Source organism: Euprymna scolopes, chromosome 9 (assembly GCF_053919585.1).
Source record: "Euprymna scolopes isolate OS-2025 chromosome 9, ASM5391958v1, whole genome shotgun sequence".
Classification (NCBI taxonomy): Eukaryota; Metazoa; Mollusca; class Cephalopoda; order Sepiida; family Sepiolidae; genus Euprymna; species Euprymna scolopes.
The window spans coordinates 51,448,319-51,474,968 of NC_136490.1; the positions used below are offsets into that span (position 1 = coordinate 51,448,319).

The following is a 26,650-nucleotide window of genomic DNA, read 5'->3' on the forward strand; positions in this document are numbered from 1 at the left end:
TATATTGTATCGCAAATAAAATATAAATAAATGACATATCTATCTCTACTATTATATAAAAGCAACTTTGGGAATGTTTGTTAGGTCGTTCCTTATGGACTTTGAAATGACTAGGCTGATTTGTATGAAATCTCACACAAATGTACTCCATGTATCTGACAGTGATCTTAGATAGGTTTTATATCGGAATGTCTTCAAAAAGTACCGATAATCGAAAAAAAAATCCAGGGAAAGAAGGAACAGGCTATTTTGACAAAGTTAACGCATTATACAACCTAACGGACCTAGTGCATTTCAGAAGGTTTGCTACCACACAACCAAAAAGACCCTGCATATGAAATCAACAGTACGTTCTTTAATATGACAGGGGCGAGTTCGAAATGAATGTTTCTGTTGAAAGCACAATTTCACAATGATGCTTGGCTTTTCCATTTTTAAATTTAATCCAAGTTATTATATATATATATATATATATATATATATATAAATTTTATAAAATCAACAATAGGTTCTCTATAGTGCAATGTAGATTACGATGTATTGTGAACTAAGTCACGATGAGTATCCAACCAGAGCAGGCAATCAATTTGAATAAATTTGATTGAAAAATGGTCGATTTCACTGATTTCGGTTGCAATAAAAATATAGGAATGTTAAACATTCGTTGATCCTCATTCAGGTTCGGGCAACATCGGGTCTCCCTGCTAGTTATTTATAATACAATATAATTTGTTCACACTATCACGAGGAGGTTCTGTTGTTCAGTAAATAGAACGCTAGATTACAGTCACTGGGGTCCTGGTTTCGATTTTCACTAGATAATGCACTGATTAATCATAGGGATGACAAAATACGAGTTTGTGAATGAGGATATATATATATATATATATATAGATATAGATATATATATATATATATTATACGAGCCTGGATGCTCGGCGTTTCCCCGGGTGTTTAGAGGTGTGTGTTGAACAAAAAAAAATCTAAGTGATAGTCGGCAGGCTCGAACCCGTACGAAGAAGGAGGAAAAGAACGTGAAAAATAAAAAAAAAATGACGTCTTTGCCGTTGCGCCCATCGCCAAATTGGAAGTGCTGAAGGTTTAAATTAAGGCTAGTCAATCAAAGAGAGAGATGAATTTCGAAAATATCGGCAAAACAGCGACCACCCCTTATAGAAAAGTGGCCAGTTGAAGATGAAGGAATTAATCTTTTTGGCCAATCCTCCGATATTTGTCGTCGAGCTTAAAAACGATACTGATCTCGTGAACATCCGTCGCCCATTTCGAAAGTTTCAGGCATACATACATTTAAACAGACAGGTGAGATTTATATTATAGATTACTGATGCTGTAATCTTAATAGCTTTGAACAAATAACTTACATATAACAAAGGTGATTATTAGATTTATATTCCAGTATCTTATCGATTTGTGGCATAATGTAAGTTTTTTTGTTTGTTTTTGTTTTTTTGCTTAACTTTCTACTTTATCAATTATTTGACGGAAATCTAAGACTTCATCTCTGAGTGGAGAACCTCTTCGATTTTTGCGAAATCATACAAATTGAAAATAAAAGATGTTTTCATCCTAGAATTCCAATATATTGTTGAAAATATCAAAAATATTTCACATGAAAAGTAATAAAATAACGTAATTCCTCTTTTACAGAACCCGTTACTATCTGCTGAATAAAAAGATATATATCCAGCGTAATTTACCGGAAAACATTTTTAATATTCTTATGATGAATTAATTCACTATTCACCCACAACCCACCCTTACAAAACCTTCTAAACGAGAAATGTAGTTTACTTGAAGTATTGCTGGTAAACAGGTATATGGGAATTTATGAAGGTGGTAACAATGTGGAAAAGCCGGAATGTTGAATGAAGGTATGAACACAAACCGTCGAAGACAATATTTATTTATTTTTCTCAATATCTTTGTCCCTAGATACAGGTCTGGGACTGGGAGTATGTCTTTTCCGCAAACGCCAGCGGGAGCTCGGCAAATACTCAGCGGATGTTGGTGATCAGGCTGTATTTCGTGTCGTGGGAGATCGTGTTAGTAATGCTCTCGATGTATGACAAAACGGAGTAATGCAGAAGGTCAGAAAGGAGAGGGGGGCAGTTAGAGAAGTGTACCAAGTCGTAGCACTCCTTCTCGAGCCAAACCTGGGTCTCTTTGGACTTGTGGGCCGGCGCAGAGTCCTGTTGCCACACCCAGGATCTGGCAGCAGTGGCCACCTGATTGCACCAAGGGATCACCACACCCTTCAGCACATCCAGTTACACTTTGGTGTTGACTTTCAAGCCGACTTCGAAGATGCGAGGTGGCATGATGTGGCCTTCACTTGAAACCACACCAAATACCATAACTGTGGCCGGAAACTTTGTTTTCATTACCCTGGCCACACCCCTGTTATTCGTGGCAATCGAATGGTACATTTTGAGGGTACTGAAAATGGTCCTGTTGTCATAACTTGGATCGGTAGAGAGCAGGGGTTGTACAGTGGCTCATCTCCGATACCACTCGGTGAACATCGTGTCACTTTTAGACATGATAGAAGGCTACCATCGCTCTTGGGATTTGTACACAACTGGTCACCTACTAGATGGTTTTAAACAACAAAAAAAGAAAACCGGTTTTCATCAAACGGAAATGGAATCATGTTGTCTTTTCTTGGGCGACAATTTTTGGTGCAGTTTAGGTCAGGAAACCGGTATTTTGATGGCCTAATCTGGTAGCAGCAGTGAGAGAGCGAGAGAGAACGGGGTGAGAGAGAGGGAGAGAGAGAGAGGGGGGGGAGAGTCAGCCGTCATCCAATTATTGTACAAAAGAAATAAACTAAATTTAATATAAATTTTCATGAGAGAACTTTTCATTTTAGTTCTCTATGGTGTTGCATGCTTTTCTAACTTCATCCACAACTATATCATAGACTGTTAGACCATTTGTCACTTGAAGAATGTGTGTTCCAAAAACAAAGCCACAGGATGCCTATACTAATTCCACAAAATTTCTGAAAAGGTCAGTATGTGAAAAATGTAAAACTGCGTTTTGCGAAAATGAAAAAATCTTGCCAACTTTGTATTCTTCGAATTCCGTTGTTGTGTGAAAAATTTACAAAGAATCTGCCATCGTTAAACGATTGTGCTAAAAGGAATTGAGCAGAGAAATGTCTTCATCATTTCTAAAGAATCCTTAAAAATATCCGACTTGGATCGTCTTTGGAATTATTCATAATTCTTTTAGGAAAACAGGAATAAACATTTTTACGATACATATCTATTATTTAGTATTTAATCTGCATATTTAGTTGCGACCAAACATCTTTAAAAGAGGTTCTGTCCGTCACTAGGTTAATTATTATTGTTTATGTTTGAAATGCTATTTTCGTCTCTTCATTACGTTTATCAAGGCCTTGGGATCACATAAGATTAGAAACAATGGATGAAATGGACAGAAAATTACTTCAGAATAATTAGTTATCTTAGAGGACGGCTCAAAAACTATTTGTACACATTAAATTTGAGGATGGCAATGTTATAGTCAGATGGGAAGCAAACTTCGTGGTATATTTTTCACCACGGAAAATACAAATGGGAAACTAACGTGTTAAACCAATGCTGTGTCTAAAGATTTTATTTTTGTTACTCATGACTAAGGCTGTGACAACAGCACATTCTTTTCATTGTTTTGACTCTTTAGTATATATTCGTTAATATCTTATATGTTTTTATAGAGATTGATATGGTTCTCGGTTGATTGACTGTGTTTTACTGTGTCGGATATATACTTGAGAGTAAAAATCAAAAAAATGAAAAGAATATTCTATTGTCACAGCCCTACCAATGAGTTACCTCTTATGAAAGCCCTAGAATAACTGGAGGATGAATTTTAAAGAAATGTTGGCCAACACTAAAGGTAAAAGTCCCGTTTTAATCCTAATAACCCAATAACATTTTGGCTCATCTACAATTTTAACCAAACAAGGGGAATCAAATTTGCACTCCAAGATGATATCCTAGATACTACGTATTAAACGTATCTAAAAAAAAAAGGCCCTTAGTGTCTCTAGGTCGGTGGGTAGCTCAGTCTGTTGGTCTGTCACTTTCAAGTCCGAAATGTCATTGTCTTCACTTAACAAACAGATAGAATGGGCGCATCTTAATGATATCTATCCTTGTTTATTCATTCTTTTAATCCTAAGAGATTCTACACATACTGAAGAACAAAGTTCAGATAAAGGACCATTGTTTTCTTGTATCATCAGATGTGTAGTTTATCTGATTATACTGAGGTGCTTGCTAAAGATGAAAATGATATCTCCTCATTCAGCGTGACAGACTAGCAAATATGATATCTACTGTGTAAACGATTAATCAGAATTGAAAAATTAAAAAAAAAAAATCAAAAGAAGGTATCAGAATCTGTATTGGAATCGAAAAAAATTTAACCTAATTTCTGAATCCTCAAAAGATTCTTTGTGATTATTGTTATTATTATTTTTTTTTTCTGTATAAAATTTAATTTTCCATTGTTGATCCAAATAATAAAATCATAAATATGTATTAATTTCAAACGACCATTGCAGCTAAAATCAGCAGATTATCATAATGAATTAATACAAAACTATCACCGGAAAAAATAGTACGGTAAAAATGGCACAGATAAAACAAGTTACTAGTTTATTTTTTTATGTTGATAATCGACTATATCTAATTGTTTATGAAAAAATTCAAATAGCATTTTGTTTATTTACACAAATCTAGTGCAAATCATTAAAAGAGAAATACATTTTTTTTTGCATGGGGGTCACCACTTATCAAGGCCCAGGAGCCACTCGGGGATAAGGGTTATTGTGTGTACACTAATCAGTGAGATAGTACCGTAGTAATAATTAGTATTGGGGATTTGATAGGTGTCATTACTTAAGGGGGCGGTTCATCAGGATTTGTTTGTGCTGGACTTGAAGACATCCAAGTTGAATTCGGGGGGGGGGGAACAGGCAAGCGGCAGAAAGTTCCACAGCCGTGCAGTTCTAAGAAAGAAGCTTTGTTCATGGAATCTAGGTTTTGATTTAGGCACAGATAAAGAGTGGGGAAAATTATTGACAGTGGTTTCAGCTAGTCGGGTGTTTTTCGTGAAAGATTGGCGGGGGGGGGGCAGAAAATGGAGCTCAGACGAGCACTTGCCATGGAAATAACGATAAAACAGAGACAGGCTCGCAACGTCTCTTCTGTGGGAGAGAGGTCGCAGGGAAGAGAAAAGTTAATCCCCCACCAAGCCACGAAGTCTATTTTGTACTCTTTCAAGGCAGGATACATATTTACTTTTCCCATAATTATCAATAAATTACAGGGAAAACATTTGAGAAATAAATAATTAGAAAGACCTCATAAAATGTAGACTCTTCACAAGTGAACTTTTATTTTGCTAAAATATAAACACATTATAAATTAGAAAAAAAAGTAACAATTCAATAACCAAATATTCAAAAATTCAAAAAGAATCAGTATCGGTATTTGTATTGGAATCGGTAAAAATATTGGAGTCCTCCCATCACCTTACTCATTGGCACCCATTAGCAGAAAAGAAATGAAAATTACAACCAGAGTTGATCAAGTTCGGACTTTAGGTTTTATTTTATGCAACAATGCTTATAATTTGGAATTCTCTTCCGGTTTCCTTGGATGCTTCGCCAACTTTTACTGACATGCATAAGTTCAAGTGTAATGTTACCAGACATCTTGCTGCTCAACTCTTGACATAGTATCCATGCAACTCATGTCCCTGATGGTAGACGCCCTACATCAAAGCGGCACTATGCCTTGTTTGTGGTGAAAACGTAACATTTTTTTTTAATTTAACTTTATTACGGTTGAAAGCCCCCCCCTTCCGAATAAAAAAAAACATGATTCAATTTCGAATTTTATGGACAATCCTATAGAGAACATTTAACAAACCTCTTTTATTTGATAAAAATTAGAAAATGATTAAAAACTAACCCCCCCCAATGTACAAAGCTTTGCAACTGCAAGCAGTTGTACCCCCTCGACGTAAATACCCCCGATAAACCTGACAAGCAGCAAAATCCCACCCCTTCACAGGTGAGATCTCTAGATGTAAGAGAGCCTTCTACTCCAGTAGTTTCTTCCCCAGAACCGCTAGACTTTGGAATTCACTCCCGGGTTCCTGTTTCCCCAACTGTACTGACGTGCAGAAGTTCAAGTGTAATGTTAACCGACATCTTGCTGCCCAACTCCCCACATAGTACCCTTGTAGCTTATTTCTCTGATAGTAGCCCCCTACATCAAAATGTTAATGTGCCTTGTTTGAGGTGAAAATGTAATAAAATTTTTTAAAATATATATATATATATATATATATATATATATATATATATATATATATATATATATATATTATTATTAAAGTTTCAAACATAGAACTGATCCTAAGCGTAATTAACAAACAATGCAAATGACTATACATACGACGACAACAGTTGTTGGAAAGAAGTTTGAGATAATTTGAACTCAAAAATTAAATAAATGTATAAATTTTCAAGAGGGATAGTATAATTAGAAAATATGTTGTTTTTTTTGTTTTTTTTTTTCATTTATTTATTGCGGACTATTAAAAGATGAGGATAATAGTCCACAATAAATAAATGAATAAATAATACTCATCTCAGAAAACATTCCAATTAATTAAATAATATATATATTATTTTGTTGTAATAAAATTTTCAATTTATTCCTATCTGATTAAGTGGGGAATTTTATCTTAAACCAGTTGAAATCAATAAATGTTCTGTATTCACAGTCGTTTTATATATATAAAGCATGTGTATAGACACATTCCGATGAGTCTGCTTCATGGCTGACTGCAATATTGTTGTTTTCAAGTTCAATGTTAACTTCCTATTGAGTCGTCCTCTTAAATGATGTATTGTACTCAGTTCCTGTGTTTCAATTGTAGGCGTGTTCTATTTCTTCCTAAGATTCTCATAGGTGGCTCAATTTTTGTGAAAACATTGGCATTTCTTAGTCTTTATTTCTCATCAAATCTTTCTTAGAATTTCTATATCAGATCCATTGCTCTTTCTGCTTCTTGTGAAGTCTCTTCTCTTTATCGCACTAAACACTATATCTACACATTTACTATCAGACCATGTATGGAGTACATTGGTAATATTTGGGCTTCTAAATCTCTGTCCTATCTTAGGGTTCTTGATAATGTTCAGAATAGGTAATTTAATTAACCCTAACCCTTTCTTATTCTCTGAAACCTCTCTCCCGCAGACACGATGTTGTTAGTATTTATTAAAAAGACCGAGACTCTTATCGTATGTTTTCTTCATAATGTCCTGATCTATTCTCTGCTTTCTATGGTCCAGTTCGTTAAACTTGTTAGTGTAGTGCTCTTCAACAATTCACCATTTTTGATACCTCATTGTAATACAGCTTGTTTCCAAGAACTGCAGCTTTGTGAAACTCTTTTCTTGCTGCCTGTTTTCCTCCGAACTATAATCTTAGGTCAAAGTGCATCTATCTTTGTGATAATCAGGTTTCGTACATGTTAGTTCATTACATCAATTGGCTTCACGCCTTGCCTGGAAAGACTTTCATAAGAAAAAAAAGACTATCTTTCATTTCAAAACTAAAAATCGATGACGTATATCCAATTCCTTGCTAAGGTGGCTGGAAAAGTGATTGCATCATTCTATCACTCCAGAAAGTACCTACCTGAAATATTCTAATCTTTATAAAAGTTAGGTAGTTCCTAGACAGAGTAATGCTGTCAGATCCAGGTAGGTACCTCTCAGAGTCCTCTTCGGAAAGGGTATAAAATCCTCTTCAGAATCGAGTGGGAGGTTGTTCCTTCCTGTTCCTTGCGACCCCTTTTCTTAGTCTTTGTAAATCTTCCTCTATTACTTTACGGGTCTTACTCTTGATCTTTTTTTGTATGGAAACTTCTTTTATGATTTCTTTAAATAACTGGAGTCTTCACGTAAGCAGCATATTGTTTCGAATAGTGTTCTTGATCGCTCTATAATATTAAGCCTCTGTCTGATATCTGTAAATCTTCATCCGTCTCACAAACGCATTCCAATGATACTTCTTAAACATTTCATCACAAAAGCATTTAGCTCCCTCCCGTATTCTGCTCATATAGTTCATATTTCATTTGTACGCACGTAACAAGGACTATCATATAGTTCATATTTCATTTGTGTGCACGTAACAAGGACTATCAATGCATTGTAAAGTCTAAAGCTCAGAGGCGTTCATATCTTCTTGAACCATATTTTTTTTTTATAGACATCCAAAATACAGAAACTGTTATTTTTATACTTCTTCTAATGTCAGACGATGATCATGGAACAACTGAGTCAAGAAATACTTATGAAAATATATGATAACTATATTTTATGTTAAGAAGAAAGATAAGCCACGGTTTTTCCATCGGCATCCAAGCTAAAAGAGTATCGGCCATTGTTGAGATTACTTTTTCTGTTTGCAGAGGTATGACTGATCCTGTACAGTTTAAGGAGGTCTATTTTCCAAGGCGTTACTTTTACCCATTGAAAAGGGTTAGTTTATTGCTACTTGCCGGGGTGGGGGATGACTGCACAGGCATTCTTAGCAAGGTAGACTTCTCTTCCTGGAAGGTACAGGCCTTTTTTAATTCCTCTTTCCGATTCTTGTGTCACATCTCTCTCTCTCTCTCTCTCTATCTCTCTCTCCCTCTCTCGTAGCAAGGAGATAAATATTTTTTTTGTAGAAATCGTTCCACACAAGGCATGAAGCTACCTGATAAGGGATTAAAAAATACTATTTTGAGGTCAAAATCTTGCCAATGATAAATGTTAGGTCAAATAGATTCTGACCAAGAAAACCACAATCCTTCCCTGTTTATAAGAAACATTGCGCGTAGAATATGAGGACTAGAGGACAAAATAAGGGAAGCGAGTGTGATAAAGCTGCCGAAAGTAAACCCAAAATCCATTTTCTCGTTTCCTTTATTTAAGAATGGTAAGACGTTAGGTGAGCACCTCCGGGATTTCCATTGTATTAGAAGTTGATGTGGTGCCACAGTTACTGGTACAGACTGTGGATTTAACATGCCGTGTTGAAGTTCTATGCATGTTAATTTTTTTTTGAGCTCATGATTTATCATTTATCAAGACTAAAAAGTACTCGAAGATAAGAGTTGATGAAATGGATAGTTTTGATAGGTGAATGAAGACGAATCCTATGAGAGGATTTAAAATCTTCACATAACGCCCATTCCAAAAAACAGCAATTCCTCTTTTGATGTTTCTGAATTTTTTAGGTGGAAGTTATTCCTATCACTTGGATTCATGAGAATATTGTTCTCATCTTGAATGTGATTTTCACAAAGTTTTGGTAGATGTAACCTCCGACCTTCTTCAGGTACATCTTGTCGAACTCAAGAATTTGGACGGAATTTCAAGCGGAACCTTTTATTTACTTCACGGGGTTACCATGCTTTTGTTCCATCAGCCATGATTGGATAGAGGTCCTAAGTAATTCACAATTGTATTTTTCGGTCGCCCACACTGAGGATTGATCCTTCAACCGTTAGGAGAATATCACTTTTAAAATTGAGTTTTCCAAGTAATTTAACAACTGCGCCACAGGTCCTTGCAGAAACCTGAAGAAGGTCGATTACATCGAGCAAAACGTTGTGAAAATCTTTCTCTTATCAAAAACATCGTTCATGGAATGTGAGATAAAAAGAATAAAATTGAGGAAAGCAGGAGTTAGGAAGCCGTGGAAAGTAAACTAAATGTTCACTTTCTTTTATAGCCTTTGGAAACTTTCAAGACAACTAATCTACAAGAAGGAAAGCAGAATTTTTTTTTTTTTATGTTAGTTCAAGGGATATTGCCTCTGAAAGTCTAAGAGGTTACTGTGATAGGGATCAGATTTTTACATATTTTATATGGGTTTGAAATTGAGCAGCAGCATGATTTTTAACATTACATTTAAATTCATGCATGTCGGCAAGGACGTGGAAACAGTGAGCAGGAAGGGAATTCCAAAGGTAGGCGGTCTGCGAAGAGAAACTACCAGAGTAGAAAGTGTTTGATTACAGTACACAGTACGCGGCACAATGTGTAGTATCTGTTCTGATATTATATTTCATCGTTTCTGTGCTCACTCAATGAAGGAGAACTCATTTAAGACTAAGGCAATTTTAAATTTGGCAAGCGTCCCTTATTTTTTTCTGAAATCCGTATAGGGCTATAATGTCAAATATAGGCGCAAAGTGTAGTGTCTGTTCTGATATTACATTTTATCATTTCTGTCCTCAGTTATTGAAGGATAAATCTTTTCAGACTGAGGCCGTTTTAAATATCGCAATATTCTCTCAATTTGTCTGAGATTCATACGACGTCATAAGCATGTTGAATATGGACATGTCGTGCATTGTCGAGTCTGCTTCCACTTTGGCTAGGGACGAAATGTAGGATCTGGTCTGACACCACGTTTCATCGTTTCTGTCCTCTGAGACGTGACAGGGATTGATCGTTTTCAATTTCTCCTTGCCATTGGAGTCGAGCCATGCTGAGCCAAGAGAAATGCTGTTGTAAATTGTACAATCCTCGTCTAAGTATGAACTTCTCATCTTTCAGCCAGCCAATTCAGAGTGTTTCTGTTACTAATTGAAGCAGAAGGAATCCATTACATTTACATACGGGTTTCACTTTCTTGACAGTTCTCATACATTTTAAAGATAAAAGTTGGAATTGATTTTATAATTAACTATGATGGAATGCGTGTTAAAACGGCAGCTTCACTATTCGACTATGCAGTTCCGAATCAGCCTGGATGTGTTTTCGCACATTTCATATCATGGCCGAAACTGTTAGAATCGGATGATGTCTATATCCACGTCATGAATGAAATACTTCTAATATGAGTAGCGTCATCATCATCTTCCGCTTCATGGGCTCACAAAATAGTTTAAAAAAAAACAAAAAAAAAACCTGTATAAGAGCCAAATATATCCAAAAATGGAGTACTACTGACACATCTAGGGAGGAGCCGCTTAAAAATCTCTGTCTTGCCTTGACAGAGTTCAAAACTAACTTCGGAATCTAGTAGATGATCTCCTTTTTTCCTCCCTGCAACCTCTTTCCCACAGGAGAGCTTGGTTTTACTTTATGGTTATTTTCATAACAAATCTATGATCCCCCCCGGCCAAACATTTACAAAAAGCACACGTCTACTTGCAACTAAGATCAAGAATCTCCCCCACTCTCTATCTGTGTCTAAATATAAACGCAAATTCCATTAACAAAGTTTCTTTTCTAGAATTGACCGCATGTGAAACTTTATTCTGCTAACCTGTTTTCCAATTGACTATAACATGATTGCCTTCAAGTTCAATGTAAAAAAAAATTATTGTTAGATCATCCCTTTAAATAGACAAATTTTATTTAACTTTCATCACTGCACACTCATTAACCCTTATCAGCGAGTGGCCATCAGAACCTTGGTAAGTAGTGATTTCTTGTATTAAACAAAAAACATAAACAATCCGCAAACGCAGCTGGCAAATAAAAATAGGAAGATTGCGATCTGTAGTAAAACTGCGAAACGGTTCAAATGAACGCTAAAACGTAAATGGCTCTAACTGCTTACCACTCGTTTCTTCATTGCGATCCCTTTCTCAACTCTTACTAGCTTTAGAAAGTGAGAAAGAAAGCAAATCGAAAAGACGCTTTTAAATGTGCTAACTCCAAACATTTTTAAAAATGCAAGAAAGAAGGTAAAGACGAATACTGAGAAGGTGAAACCAGAAATGATTTTTTATCGTGATTCTTGGGATTCTTAGGATTCTTGGTCTTTCTGTTTCCTATTTGTCCCCCATGCCCGTCAACTACATTCATAAAAAAAACCGTACTGTTGATCATATACGCCAAACCATTCTGATTGTGCGGTAATAAAACTTCCAAATGCATTTCAGATATAGAATTAATTGGAATTCTTATTGAGATCAGCAACTTGTATTATTCATCCATTTATTTATTGCGGACTATCCTCTTTATCCTCTAATAAGTATAATAGTCCGCAATAAATACATGGATGAACGATAAAAAGTAAATACGAAAATAGTAATCCAGTGGAAAGTTAGAAACTTCAAACTTCTGTGAAACAAAGAGCCGGAATCTACGGGGACAGAATTCTCAAGCTGGTCCGCAGTATCGAAGACCTCAAGAATGTTGCTTATCCCCCCCCACCCCGACCCCATGCTTTTAAATCAGGTGAGGCAAGTATCAAAAGAAAAGGACTATGATTCACAAACCGAACTGCTTCAATAGGTGAATATATTCCAACAAACCAACAAGAATCGGGCAAACAAAAAAGAATTACTACCCACTCACGCGCATTAAAAAGAACAAAGTAAACCGACGCACACACATATACAATGTCACGCTCCAAAATACACACATATGTTGATTACTTGTACACGCATATTCACACTACGAACATATTCGCCGACACATTTCTAAGCCTTCTAACTACTAACTCGGCATTCTTTATCAAACAAGTCTTTGACTAAATGAACATTTTCTTTATTATAATCTTATAAAATTGTTTTGTTATAAAATTTCGTTTTTTTCAATTCTCCATATACGAAACTATTTATATTTAAAATAAAACTTTCTACCAAGTGACACTTTCTATTTACATTAATTCTGAAAGTGGTTTTGGCCATGTGCAAAGACCCTATCGTCATCAAAAATGGCCTCTGTTAAGGCTAGGGATCACGCCACAGGTCAACCAGTTTGCTATTTCAGCTATCATGTACAACTGTGGCATCATAGATTATCCCCCAACGCACACGCACATACACACATATTGTAGTTTCAGACAAAAAGATCACAGGATAGAATTATACAAATGCTCTATGTCATTTTAACGCTATTTGCTTAAATGATAAAATTCTCACATACACACACAACTCTCTCTCTCTCTCTCTCTATATATATATATATATATATATATATATATATATATATATAGCGAGTGTAAAGTAATATTATATATATATATATATATATATATATATATATATATGGTAAGAACGAAATAAAGGAGCACTAGAACAGAATGAAACGCCAAAAATAAAAGGAGAATTTAATGCTCCGCGTTTTCTTATCTGTTACGGAGGGGAAATAGACTCGTGATTTTGTTGCAGTAAAGATATTAAGAAACGAATTGTTTTTACAGGCATGAGACAAACCGGAGACAGCTGCTTCACCATTTTCCCCGCTCCCATTGGGGAGCGAGATAGATAGATAGAGAGAGATAGAGAACGAACGAGGATAAAGAGAGAGGTCTTCCTCTCATGAGCGACTCACTGCATCTTATGCATTTAAATAGCAGACAGTGGTAAATAAGCTCCTGCCAGGCTCTGTCTAAACAAAGAACACTACCCGATAAATGCGAATTCATTTTCTTTTAAGCATCACCCACCCACCCGCGATCAGTGTCTGTGCCGTGAATGTCTAGAGAAAAAAAGAGAGATAAAGAGAGACAGACAGAGGCAAAGAGAGACGCACATCTCTAATGAAAAGACACGAAGAGATAAAATTTCACAAATAGATATTTATTTTCCTTGTTTACAAGTTTATGCACGAGGAGCTGTTATCGGCGCCGCCTGCAGCACCGGCACCATCTATATGCAAGATATTAACTTTTTAAACTTTAGATTTCCTTTTAGTGTGTATTCAGCGAGCTTTAAGAAACAAAGCCCAAAAATAGTGGGCAATAATATGAAGAACTAAAGGAAAACAAACATTATTAAAAGAAAAAAAATTCAATTAAAGAAAAAAAGTCAGTCGTGAGATTGCGTATCTCTGATTGACAACGTAAGGATAGGTCAAAGTCTTACCTGGACTTTAGTTGTGCATATTCTATTAAGTATTTAATGGAAACATTGACAATTCAAAAAGTATTTATCTGATGGTTGAAAAGTCACGTTTTCTTAATGTGGCACTATTTCTTTGTGCCACTGTTTCTAACACACTCTGCAGCATGGACGGGTGGTAATTTGGCCATGAGCGTAGAGATACAAAGAAATCCCTTCCCATAATTCCATTGCTATCTTTCTGTCTCTTTCCTGCACGACCACCATGATGTGAGGAAGCATATTCTGTCTCTCCGTAAATGAGGGGGCCACCCCCCTCCCTCAACACTAGTTAGGGTAGTTAGCTTTGAAAAGCCCATTGTCCAGTTTTAATTGTAAAAATTAATTGTAATATACATTTTGTAAAATAAAATAGTTAGTTATACCTTATGTATATTACAATTGTGTCGCGTGTCGTTTTTCTTGTGTCTGCCATGAATGCCTTCATAAATGTCTTAAGTCGAAAGGCGGCTTTGAGGACAAAGAGATGAAGATTCCCACCAGAATGCCACCAGGGTGAAGAGATCATCTTGAGAAAAGTAAGGAGCAACACCCAGATCCAACATCTCAGGTATGATTTTCTACTTGCTACACAGACCCTAATTACTGGTCCATCTTCATGAGACCGCTTTAAGACATTTACTATAACACGTCTGTCGGTCACACCTCAGTGACCGGCTGATAGTGGTATATCAATGGTTTCATGTTTATTCCTATTGTTTCAGTTTTTACCAAAAGCGGATGACGTCTTGAAATATCAAAACAAATCGTTTTTATGCTTCATACATTACTAATCTTTCTTAAAACACTTTAAGAAGCATTGTAAAATTATATATATATACATATATATATATATATATATATATATATACATACATATATATATATATATACACTTTTTGATCTTTAAAAAGCTTTGGAAGGATGAAATATAGGTAAAATATTTTCTCATGTTTTTCCTTATAATGGAAATGGATTCCATATTGTTCATTGTTATAGTGTTGTTTTTTAATTCAATACGTCTGATGAAAGGCTGTTCTTGTGAAAATTTTAAAACGATATAGGGTTTGAATTTGTCCGAATAGTCTTGAAACAATTATAACTAATGATGAAATACACTATTTGTTGCTATCAATCTCCTACTTGGTGTCTTGATTCTATTAAAACAATATATAAATGCTCAATTACAAAGTATGGTAATTTTGAAGCTTACAGTTTGAGTCATCTCATTTTTACTTAAAACTTATTGGTATATGAACGGTTACCGGATTTTCAATTATTATAGACCCAATAAAATTCAGAATACTATAAATAAGACTATATATACAGAGAGAGAGAGAGAGAGAGAGAGAGAGAGAAAGAGAGAAATAGAAAGATAGAGGGGGAGAGATAAAAGGGACAAACCAAGTTATGTGTTTATCAACGTTTCGTCTTTATTACGAGGTTTACTCTGGATGAATGATATTAAGAAAACAAAACACCAGTACAAATATTTGAAAATACATTTTTGATGTAATCAAATGTATGACCTTGGTCCATTTCAGAAACGAAAAAGTCGTTGGAAATTTAAAAAAAAAAAAAGGTGAATGCGTTGCGTTGTGAAAGAGAGTAAGATCCTTTTTTATAACGTCATACAGCCGTTAATATATTTAAAATATATGATGTCATTCATGTTCTTTTTGGAACAAATATGTCTGTTATAATTCATATATGGATGTGTAACTGAAATGAAATGAATGTATTTTTGTTATGCAATATATTGACTGATTATATGTATTAATTAAAGCGGCGTTTTCTACGGTGTGATAGATTACTTTTGATAGGAGCTTACTTATTAATGGCGATGCATTATAGAAACCTCCACGTTGATTAATTGTGCTTGAATTTGCGATAAACGTTAATTCAATAAGTCTCCATGCGTTTTATTTGAAATAAATGTTAACTATTTTTGCTTGTTCGAAGTTAAAAGTATGATTATGTTGCAATGAATGAGAGAATAATGCATTCAAAGAATTGCTATTTCTTATATCTCTTATGTTCATTGAGCCTTTTCACTAATCGAATTTCACCAACGTATATATGATCGCATTTTTGGCAAGGAACAGTGTATATACCTGCATTGGAAATTGGTTTGTTTTGAAGATGTTTTGTTGTTTTTAATGTTTGTTTTACAGTTTATGGTGTGATTTATATGATTGGAACTCCTAGTTTGCTATTTATTTTTTCATTTATTTCAAGTTAGAAAGACTAAGCTTAATAGGCCACACTCAACACTAGGATTCTTTCTCTTCAGCATCTCACTCCTGATATTGCGCTACGAACAGGATCCGAACCTATGGGGCATTTTCTACTGAATCTCTATCCAATGCCTTAATGAACTGCTGCTACGTGTTATCTCCACAGCAAAGCCTCAACAGCTTAACGAACCGCCGTTAAGATAAGCTGCTGGAATAAATTAATTGCTCACAGTAATGCTACGAAATAAGACATTAATGTTTATTTTATCATTAAAACTGGCTGTTTGAATGATATAATAAATACAAATGCCTACGTTTACTAACCCTAATTCAATACTACAGTTCTTTCTCTCTCGCAGCTCACAGTTGAATATGGTGCTATGGTTTTAGAATGGACCGTATTAGAAATACTTGTTTTACAAGCTGATATTTCGGATCTTGAAAGCACTTCTAATGCATCCTTCTTTGCAAGGAAGAAAATCACAGAGAAGACAGCGTCCACTTTGATTACTAAGCATTTGCAGGTTCTTGGAGTTTCTATTCTTGATAATCAGCTTACGATATTGGGTTGTATCAAAACTTTATTCACTGATATTTGCACAAGTGAGTTAAAAAATCTAGGCCATCATCTGTTTAACTGCCTTCTGATGTTGCTCATATGACTCGTCCACAATATCAAAAATTCGTCACAGAATGGAATATCATATATATATATATATATATATATATATATATATATATATATATATATATATGAATAAAAAAGAATGCGAAAAGTATAAAAGCTTATAACTTTTCTTTATTCGTTTTTAATTGGTGACGTGCAGGAATACAAAATAATAATATTATGAAAAAAAATTAAAAAACTTTTTTTATAAGTACATATTTTCGACCGATCCTTCAGTCTTCATCGGTGTAGTGAAAGTATGAGGATGCACGGGGAAAAGGGGAATGGAAAAGGAAGGAAGGTAGAGGAGGAGGAGAAGAAGGAGGAGGAGGAGAAGGAGGTATAGCCAATGAGAAGGTGGCACGTCAGTCTTAAATATATAAACATATAAGTACGCACATACACACATGCACACAGTACATATATACATACAAACGAAAAATTAAAAATTAAACAGTAAATAAAAATGAGAAACGCGTCTTTAAATGTCTAATCCTCTGAATTCTAACGATATTATTTATTCTAAGAGAGAATAAGAATTCCAAGGCTATAAGACGTTATGAGGAGAAACGCTATGATGCTCATTTGTAATTTAACGGCTATTTCTCTCTCTCTCTCTCTCTCTATATATATATATATATATATATTCCAGCAGACTTAATACTGTTCCTGTGCAGTTTTAAGAGGTCCATGCTTTGCCTCCTCCCTTCGAGAAGGAGTTCCTTTATTGCTAATCGCCCGAGGTGCCCTTACCGGGGAATGCCACGAGGCTGCCCAGGCTTTTTTTGCAGGTTAGAGTGCCCCTCCTTGGGTGGCGCTGACTTCTCATTCCCACTTTTCGACTCCGATGTCAAAGTTCATGCAGTGGAAGAGAACTAAATAAACCCCCCCCCCCCTTTAGCACATGTGATGAAGTTATACAAAACAATTTTGAGAAGTAGCATATTCTTGATATGAATGAAGACACCATGCTTGCCGCTATTGAAAAGGTTGTGACAAAAAGTTCTAATCCAGCTTGTACAGCTGGATCAGCGCTTTTCATGACAACGCATGAACTCTAGCAATATTATCCAGCATGAAAATGAGCCAATCAAGCACTTTTTAATGCGATTGTGTTCTTTAGCTTTAGATTGCGAGTTCATCTGCCCATCTTGTGATTTTGGATCTGGTTCTGTTATACACTAAGTACCAATTTATGTGAACAACGAAACACTTCAAACCGACCTCTTAGCTAAAGCTAAGAAATCCCAACTCACCCAATTCATGGAATGTGCTCTGATAAACGTTGCATTTTTACCCCTTCGACGTATATACCCCTGGCAAAGCCGTTTAACAACAAAATCAAACCCCTTCACTGTAGGGGTCTTTAGATACCGGAAACTCTTCCGCTAATAGCATCTGTACTCGGAGTTCTAAACTTTGGAGTTCTCTCCCTGCTTCCCTCACTTTGATAAGCTGAAGTTTAAATGTGATGTAAACGAAAATCTCGTTCATCTCCTTACTAGTGTTTCTGTAAACATGGTTCGATATAGTAGCCTCTTACGTCCAAGTGACAATATGCTTTGTTTGGAGTGAACGAGAGTGAAAAAAAATATAAATAGATAATACACTATTGACAATGACGTCATATTTTATACCCGGCTAAACCGACGAAAAGCCGTATTTTCCATCTGCATATCGGCTCTTTGGAATAGACTGCTGCTTGAGACTGTCACCGCACCAATAACGGATCAGTTTAAAACGAAGTTGGACAGGTCAACTGTATTTCCGACCATCTAAATTCACAGCGCCCCATCCCCGTCTTTGTTCGCTTTCATTCTCTCTTTCTCCCCGTGTCCTTAATCGCGACGAAACTTGTAATACTTTAACCTATGCTGAATAAATTGAATTGCATTGAACTTATATAAAACGCATGTGTGTGTGTGTGTGTGTGTATGCACGCATGTGTACGAAACTAACGTGTGCTGCCTAATCTGATGACATCTGTTGGTTTGCTTTCAAATGCAACATTAATTATCAAAACAAATATCGATGAAATACGAAAAAAAAAATAAATAAAAAAAATAACAAATCCTGAAGAGATTAGAGCCGCAGAGATCGGTGGTCAGATTAAAAACGAAAAGTAAACCAAGATGGAAATAAAAACAAAACACACACAAAAAAAAAAAAACGAAAGAGATCGATCAAAAGATTAATAATAAATAATAAATAAAAAGGCAGAAGAAAATACTAGAAAAAAAAACTTATTTCAACTCGTTTTGTTATACAAAGAGATAAAAGCTTATCTTTCTCGGCAGATTTTTGGCACGCGGCCAGCCTATTCCATATCAGAGAATTTCTCCGCCGTGCAAGACTGCTGTGTGATTCTTTATGGCCGATTTTTTTGGCAGCGAGAAATAAAGTTATAAGAAACTCTGGAGGAGAAACGATTTGTTCGCAGACTTTAAGATCAGCATGCGCTGGAATTGAAGATTACTTTTTGACCCCCACCCTTCATTCTCTTGCCGTCGCGGTTTCTGAGGTTCACCTTGGCCAGGTTCTCATTCATCCAGGTTGATGCCAAATTTACCTTCAGTATCTTCACGCATTTAAAAAAAAATATATATGCCAAGAAAATGAAAACAACTTTTTTCTTAAAAATAATGAGCAACCACTCCCTCATTAATTACAAATTACAAATTCCCTGTTGACTACACTGGCCAAAGAATCAGCTCAAAAACTTCAATTATTCAATTTAGAGGCACAATGTCTTAACACTGATAAGATACAAGCACTGATATATATATATATATATATATATATATATATATATATATATATATGCAAAATGTCTTAACATTGTTAAGATACAAGCACTGATATTCCTCAAAGGCATCAATTAAAAATCCTATTTCAAATTTAAGCATTACAACTTAATGAAACGACTTTTTCAAATTGAAACGTGACTTACAGAAATCCTATTTTAAATTCAAAGACGACAGATTAATGAAAATCCTATTTAAAACTTAAGGGTGACAGTCTAACGAAAAATTCTATTTCAAACTTAAGCTTGGCAACCTAACGAAAATCTGATTTCAAAATTAAGCATGAGTGACTAACGAAAATTATCTTTCAAAGTTAAGCATAGTAGACACTAAAAAATTTCTATTTCAAACTTAAGGGTTGACAGACCAACAAAAATGATGTTTCATATTTTAACATGACTGACAGATCAATGGACAAAGCCTCATAGAGAAATACTTAGACGCCAGTAAAACAAGACATGTCCATTTAATCTGCACGTTTAGCGGTAAAATGTTATTTTCTGCAGATATTCAACAGATGAATAGAAAAATCAGCTCATCCTGACTTTAAGATGCAACAAAATAAACAACAGAACATATTAACGTATTTAGCCATCTTACCATGAAGCTTACATGTGACACGAGCCAGAATTAATTTCTTTAGCAAAGAGAGCCATACGAAAAACAACCCACGCTCCTTTGACAAATTCCCCAATAAGGTAACCTGAGGTTTAATTAATTGCACCTGCCGGTCATTTGTTTCAATGGTCAAAGTGCAATCTATAAGAAAGCACTCGCCTCTCTGTTACTGAAATGAATGAATTCGTCCTATTTCTTAGTTCTTGCCAAAAATGTTAAGCTGTATAGCTTGCAGAATTTCTAGAACTCCAAAAGCAAAAATTTGAGATAATTCTCATATCCTTCGGTCTCATAGTTTTCAATTAAATCCTTAATGCCATATTTGTAATAAGGGAAAAATGAAACGGAGACAAGGATGGAAAATAAATAATAGGGAAGGAAACGTGCAATTACAACACAGTTAGAAAATAAACTATTTTCTATTATATATATTTATAAATAAACTATTTTCTAAGCTATATAGTTATGAATTAACTATGTTTTATTATATATATTTAAAATTAACTATTGTTTATTATATGTATATATAAATCAACTATTGTCTATTATATGTATATATAAATCAGCTATTGTCTATTATATGTATATATAAATCAGCTATTGTCTATTATATGTATATAGAAATCAACTATTGTCTATTATAAGTATATAGAAATCAACTATTGTCTATTATATGTATATAGAAATCAACTATTGTCTATTATATGTATATAGAAATCAACTATTGTCTATTATATGCATATAGAAATCAACTATTGTCTATTATATGTATATATTAATCAACTATTGTCTATTATATGCATATAGAAATCAATTATTTTCTATTATATGTATATATAAGTAAACTTTTCTCTATTATATATATTTATACATTGACTATTTTATAGTATATGCATATATATAAATTTACTATATCATAGTATACATCTATATAAATGAACTTATTTAGTATACTTATAAATGAATTGAGTATTTTCTAGTATACATGTATATCATTTTCTATTATATATATATATATATATATATATATATATATAAATTAACTATTTTCTATTATATATTTATAAATTTACTACTTTCGAGTATATGGATCTATAAATTAACTATTTTCTATTGTATATATTTATAAATTATATATATATATATATATATATATATATATATATATATATATATATATATATATATATAGATATACTTTAATAAATTACTGACTAGCTCCACTCACAAATAGGGTACTGTTAAAGTAAATACTAAAAACCGGTAGATCTAATATATCCTTTTTTATAGAATTTTAAGTGGATACATGAAATGTCTTATTTATCTAATTTTTCCTTTTCTCTATCCTATTCTTCTCTTACTTCTTTGAACTAAGTTAAATTTTTTATCAGAACATAATTGCAAGTTTTTTTTTTAAATTTTTGAAACGTTTTAGAATGTATAAAATAATAATCTATCTATATATCTATAAAAGTGAACGAGTCTGTGTGTGTATACATTTCCCTAACCTTATTTGAGCCCAAGACAAATATTAAGAGGTCATAATAGGGGCCAAAGTAAAAAAAAAAAAAAATTACCGTTTTTTTTTTTTTTTTGCTCAGCATACACCTCCAAACACCCGGGCAACACCGGGCACCCATTGCTAGTATATCTAAAAAAGTGGAAGTGTCTGTGTGTGTGTCTGTGTACATTTCCCTATGCAATAACTCTGTCAATCCTTAGTCTACAGATTCGAAATTTGATATACAGAGTACTGAGATTTGGGAAGATCAATGTGATCGGTTTTGGGCCAGAAATTTGGCGATTAAGGGGTCAAAGTTCAACGATTTGGTCTTTGATAACTCTACCAAACTTCTCCGACAATTTTGGGTTTAAACACTTGAGATTTTAGATATAGGTTCCGTGGACATGGATCTAACTTAACTCGATTTGAACCCAAAACAATAAATTTTAAGGGGGTCATAATAGGGGTCAAATTTAAAAAAAATTGACCGCATTTTTTTTTGCTCAACATACACCTCCAAATACCCGGGCAACGCCGGGCACCCATGCTAGTATTTTTATAAACAACGAACAATTCCATTTTCTTATGTACTGTTTTGTACATTCTATTATCATTTATTGTTTTTTTCTGTTCCATTCTCTATTTACACCTCCATAAAATATATATATTTTTTTAAAATGTTTTTCTATTTATAATTTGAATGTTTTCAAAGTCGGTGTCGACGTTTTCGTTTTATTTTTGTATTATGCCAGATTCTTTTCCTCTTCTGGCGATAAACAGCTTTGAAACCATGGCCTAAAGAGGTCTCTCCCTTATTCCTTTTTTATAGCCCTTATTTAATTGATAATGCAATAACATTCATGTGTTACTTTGCGCTTTATCTTCTTAACTTACTCTCTCCCTCTCTCATATATATATATATATATATATATAAAATATATTTTAGTCATCGACATACAGACCTGTTTCGTTGTATCACAACTCATCAGTGCCGCTAGACTAACACCTCTCCCAAGCCGAGGATCGAACCTAGAACCGTCGTGATGACAGTCGGCAGTCCTACCCACATGACTACGGAATCGGTGGCCGAAATTAACCTATCCGAACGATTATTTAGTAGAAACCCGGGTTATAGTCGCCCTAGGATACGTTTTTTCTGGGCTCCCGATGACGATATTTTCCCCGCCTTACAGTGTTATTTAAAATGTTATTTGATTATATATATGTGTATTATATACTGTACTTTATTTTGTTACTAATTTTTAATACTGTATCCTGGGGTTCTACTATATATATATATATATATATATATATATATATATATATATATATATATATATATATATTCCAAGAAAACGATGAAATTGTTACAATTTATGATAAGAACAATTAAGTCATAATTCTATCCAGTAAACATTCAAATTCAATTCTGAATGTCTGTGGTTTTGCAAATAAAATCAGTTTTGCAGCAAATATGCATGTCTGTTACTAGAGATTGTAGATTTGTCACAGTTTTGCGACAGCCAGACTAAAAGGTTTTACATAATTTGTAACCCAATTGTATTTTTAAAAAATCATATGTAATGCTGAAAAAGAATTAACAAAACAAAGCAACAAATTCCTAATAGTATTTATTGTAAATGATTTATGTCGTTAATATTAATGATTACGCAGTTTTAAAATAATTACAAATGTTATGCTGTTATGCCATGTTGCAATATTTTGTCTGACCCTATCTTGAATTAATTTTAGTCGCATGCAAGCGACTCTATAAATAACTCGGTCGGTCGGTCGGTCGGTCTGTCCGTAACACTTTTGTGCTTTGCCTTTTTGGTTAAGATCAAAGGTCTGTTGTTAATAGATGCTGTTCTTAACTTTTTAAGCTTTTCTTGGCCTTTTGGCCAAGATCGAAGTGTAGTATCTGTTCCGCCAGATACTACACTTAAGATAATTTGTACCGGTCAATGGAGGGGAAACCCTCTATACTGGGACAATTATTATTTTTGGTAACCAGAGTGACCCCTTTTAGGGGAGCTGGTTTTTACCTCACATTAAAAACGGCCTTGTGCCTAATTTGCTCAGTGGGGGAGCAAATAAATACCATCTGTTCCGCCAGATGCTGCACTTAAGATAATTTGTACCAGTCAATGGAGGGGAAACCCTCTATACTGGGACAATTATTATTTTTGGTAACCAGAGTGCCCCCTTTTTGCCTACTTTTAGGGGAGCTGGTTTTAACCTCACATTAAAAACGGCCTTGTGCCTAATTTGCTCAGTGGGGGAGCAAATAAATACCATCTGTTCCGCCAGATACTGCAAGCTATGACTAGCTATGACTAGCAAAGACCAGATGTGGGGGCAACCCCACATGCCTGACCTTTAACCAGCTCCCATTTCCCACCTCTCGGGAGCTGGTCCCCTTTTCCCCTTCCCCCTCCCTTCACTCCTCACATTAAAAATCGGCCTTGTGCCTAATTTGCTCAGTGGGGGAGCAAATAAATACCATCTGTTCCGGCAAGTACTGCAAGCAAAGACCATATGTGGGGGCAACCCCACATATAAGACCTTGGTCAATGTAGGAGCAACCTTTCATACCAATTGTCACTATCCAGCTCCCCTACTCCCCGGGGAGTTGGTCCCCATTTCCCCTCCACTCCTCACATTAAAACTCTATCTTCTGCCAAATTTGCTCGGCGGGGGGGGCAAATAAATACAGCTTTTCTTGGCCTTTTGGCCAAGATTAATGTGTAGTATCTGTTCTTACTAGATGCTGCACTTATTGTGATATAAAGTGGGGGATCACTTTTCTGTAGTAATTTAATGTAAATTGATCACCCACTTTACAACCAGTCTCAAAGCCATTCAAGTCGTTCTCCAGATCATTCAAGTTTATTTTTTAAGGATTCCAGTTATTTTGTAAGCATTCAAGTCATTCTTAATGTCATTCAATCCATCCTTAAGTTCATTAACGTCATTCTAAGTCATCTACTTTTTATTTAAGTCATTTTAGCCCATTTTTCGGTCATTTTAGTTTATCTTTAAGAATTTCATGTCAATCCTACATTCACGCATTCATTCATTACACGTTGATTATTTATTTATTGTCACGTTGATTATTTATTTTTAAAGCAATAAAAAAAACACATATTTTCGGGGTTATTTATTTAATTTGGTAGTGTAGAAGAAAATGTATGAATGTTTTTAAGAAAGGTGTATTGAAAAAGGGAGAATACATTAAAAAAAAAGAGGAAGGCGGTGGGTAAATCACAGTTGAAAAATTCTCTTATGATTGTCAACTGGTTAAATAGATTTATTTGTAAAAATATTGCGTGAAAATAACTTAAACGGAAATGAATGATGTAAAAAAAACAAGCAGAAATGCTAACAATTGTTTATTTGGATAATTTAAATGCGAAAAAAAAATTGGGACGCAGAAAACGTACACAGTAAAACAATACGTTTTATTGTCGCGTTTATTATTCAGTATAATATATATCGTATATATGAAACAGGTCGATTATTATACGTATTATTTGTAATCACGTTCTGCGTTTTCTTTCGATATCTTGGAGTTTTTTTTATTCAATAAATTTAAGATATTCGTTTTTCTAAGGACGTCCGGTTCAGCGATTTGCGTTTATTTGTTTATGCTTCTATGGGTTTATGTTTATGTACGCATGCGTAACCGGAAGTCGCAAACCGGGCGTTGGATTACATCACCCGTTACAAGGTCATTTGAGTTTTATAATTATATAGATTTGCGCTTTAGAAAATAAATATGACTTGGAGGCATTAGCTTGAATCGAAACTAAAATCAAAACTTGTGAAAACAAAATATGTATATATATATATATATATATATATATATATATATATATATATATATATATATATATATATTATAAGATAAAATTAAAAGCCAAGAACAATGCGAGCTTTTTTTTATATAGAGTAAAATTAAATGCAAACAAAAGAAATAAATTTCTTTTATTTTTTTTTGTTGTTTGTTTTTTCTTTTTCACACAAATTTTAACTCTAAACAACAGTATTTTTTTTTCCTGTTGTATTCAATGGTGTTGTAAATCTCATATATAAATAAATTGAGATTTACAACACCATTGAATACAACAGGAAAAAAAATACTGTTGTTTAGAGTTAAAATTTGTGTGAAAAAGAAAAAACAAACAACAACAAAAAAAAGAAATTTATTTCTTTTGTTTGCATTTAATTTTACTCTATATAAAAAAAAATCTCGCATTGTTCTTGGCTTTTAATTTTATCTTATAATTTTCTTCAACAATGCTTCAAGCAAACTACAACCTACTTATATATATATATATATATATATATATATATATATATATATATAACTTGAGTTCCGTCAACCATAATCGAAACCGAAACAAACTTATAAATAATTCTTGATAAAATTATTTATGCCAAGAAATGGAAGTACATAATTAAACGACCAGGATGTAAGCGTGAGACAGAAAATAACCCACACGCTATCATATTAGTATATAGATTAGTAGTTAATTCAAGAAATAAGCCTTAAAACTACACGCCTGTGGATCTCCCTTCCGCTTGCTTGTTTCCTAACTGACTAAATGGATGTCTTCAAGTCCAACATAAACAAATTCCTGATGATCTGCCCCTTAAGTAAGACACTTTTTAAAATCTCCAATACTAACGATTACTACGACACTATCCCATTGATTACTGTGCACGCAATAACCCTTATCCTCGAGTAGCTTCCAGGCCTTGATAAGCGGTGACCTCCATGTAACAAAAAAAAAACAAATTTAATCATCTTCAACCATCAATTTGGCATAAAGCATTTATTCAAAGCCAACGTGTTATAACT

At 34.2% G+C, this 26,650-nt stretch overlaps 1 protein-coding gene and 2 pseudogenes across 1 annotated transcript in view; 2 read left to right on the top strand and 1 right to left on the bottom strand.

Annotated features, from left to right (window-relative positions):
* LOC145284538 (thrombospondin type-1 domain-containing protein 7A-like) overlaps window positions 1–26,650 on the bottom strand; it is a 1,985,627-nt gene that overhangs the window by 1,175,340 nt on the left and 783,637 nt on the right. The window lies entirely within an intron of this gene.
* On the top strand, window positions 23,668–23,811 carry LOC145285397 (U2 spliceosomal RNA; annotated as a pseudogene).
* LOC145285294 (U2 spliceosomal RNA) lies at window positions 24,501–24,649 on the top strand (annotated as a pseudogene).